Source organism: Palaemon carinicauda, chromosome 43, assembly GCF_036898095.1.
Source record: "Palaemon carinicauda isolate YSFRI2023 chromosome 43, ASM3689809v2, whole genome shotgun sequence".
Classification (NCBI taxonomy): domain Eukaryota; kingdom Metazoa; phylum Arthropoda; class Malacostraca; order Decapoda; family Palaemonidae; genus Palaemon; species Palaemon carinicauda.
Window position 1 is genome coordinate 18,351,740 of NC_090767.1, and position 1,924 is coordinate 18,353,663.

A 1,924-nucleotide genomic window follows, 5' to 3' on the forward strand; every position below is an offset into this window, starting at 1 on the left:
CAATCAGGCTTAAGAGTTTTACGAGTCAGATATCACAGAACTATAGTCAATTCTTTTCAGTGAGGCAGATTTGTACCAACTCGCAGGGGTGCCCTTTTAGCTTGGAAAAGTTTCCTGTTCGCTAATTGGTTGAACAAGATAATTCTAACCAATCAGATAACAGGAAACTTTTCCGAGCTAAATGGGGACCGCAAATGCGCCTCATTAAAGAAAATGAGTATAGATGGTCACGCAATCATATACCGATCAGGCTTAGAGTTTTACAAGTCAGATATGACAGAACTAGGGAGACAATTTCACAGTTGGCCAGTCAATGATCTTTATGTATGTAATCATAGGTTTAAAGGTTGCTCATGAATAGCAGAGACAGGGACATTGCCCTAGCAATCAGAACAATGCCCTAGAGACTTACCATATATTATACGATCAGTGCCCAAGCCTCTTCTCCACCCAAGCTAGGACCATGGAGGGCCAGGCAGTGGCTGCTGATGACTCAGCAGATAGACCTATAGGCTTCCCCAAACCCCACAAAATTAGCTCACAAGGATGGTAAGGTTGCAAACACTAATGGCACTAACGAGTTTGCGCAGGACTCGAACTCCAGTCCGGAAAACACCAGACAGAGACGTTACCAATCAGGCCACAACAACCCGATATCCACAGATCGAATGTTGGGAAATGTGGTATGTCATTTGGTATGAACATCATAACACAAAACATGCCACATTTATTTAGTTTGCAAAACTTTCCCATTTCCGATGTTATTAAAGGCGTAGAAACCTCCTTTAAATGAATTTTACTTCGTCTTACTTTTACCTGGTCCATAATATAAGTCAGGGCCCCTCCTCTCTATCATGTGATCTATCTTTACCTCATTCTAAGTAACCTAATAAAATCACTTTCAGATGAATAGAAATCTTTTAACGCAACTTTTCATTTTTATTTAAAAAAAAAAGGCTCTTATATAATTCTAATCAATAGAAATGTGAACGAATCCCATAAGTTTATATAACATCCTAAGAATAGGACAACCAAGTAGTTAGACAAATATACAAACAACATAAATGCACAATCGGCAGGAAAACATTTTATGCACATTTCTTGGCAAAAAAGAAAAAAGGGGTTGTTCAAGAGACAAGGTTCTTAATCTTTAGAATTCCCTGAAGGAGACCTGGAAACTAAGAAAAGTCGCTGTAGCCAATATTGTGTTCTTCAAACTGCAATCACTCGTTTGCCTGAGGGGAAATAGGGAAAACTAATTCGCCAACTTAATTCGAGAGCATGTCTTGCCTCCCCTTTTTTTACCCAAGGAAGGTTTGGTAATCTCCTTCGGGCTTCTTCTTATAAGATACATATTCAGGTAATATGTTAGAGGTTCATTTTAAATGACACAAATAAGTTTCCAAGGTGGATAAGCACACACGTTTAAATCCCATACGCTCGTTTGTACTCTTATATTTTAGCAGGATTAATATTAGTCCTGATATTTTAGTATTTAAGTGTCCACTCATACATTTTTTCTTTTCATTCATTATCAATGTCTCGTTTTTTATTCACTTGTATATGACTAAAAAATATATGGTTTTGTTTTCCTATTTGAATTTTGCAGGTAATTCATCTTATGTTGGAGTATCTAAAACTATACAAGCGACAGTTTACATTTACACTTCACAGGTCCTACCCTCACTGGGCTCTCTAAAAATACATATGTTGGTGCATCACAATCCTGATGTATGCAAGATTTGATCAGATTTCACGACGTTTCAGATATGGTGGAGGATGTCTTTCCATAATCTTCATTATAAAGAAGATCTGTGAAATATTAAAGAGAACTCTTTCTAAGTAGCACAAAACACAAAGACATAAACGACCGTGACAGGATTCGAACCTGCAATCTTCGGATCCGAAGTCCGACGCCTTATCC

At 37.8% G+C, this 1,924-nt stretch overlaps 1 non-coding gene across 1 annotated transcript in view; it reads right to left on the reverse strand.

Moving 5' to 3' along the window:
• Positions 1–1,867: 1,867 nt before the first annotated feature.
• TRNAR-UCG (transfer RNA arginine (anticodon UCG)) overlaps positions 1,868–1,924 on the reverse strand; it is a 73-nt gene continuing 16 nt past the window's right edge. Inside the window, exon 1 of the tRNA in view lies at positions 1,868–1,924. This exon is cut by the window's right edge and continues 16 nt beyond it. This is a non-coding gene — a tRNA (tRNA-Arg).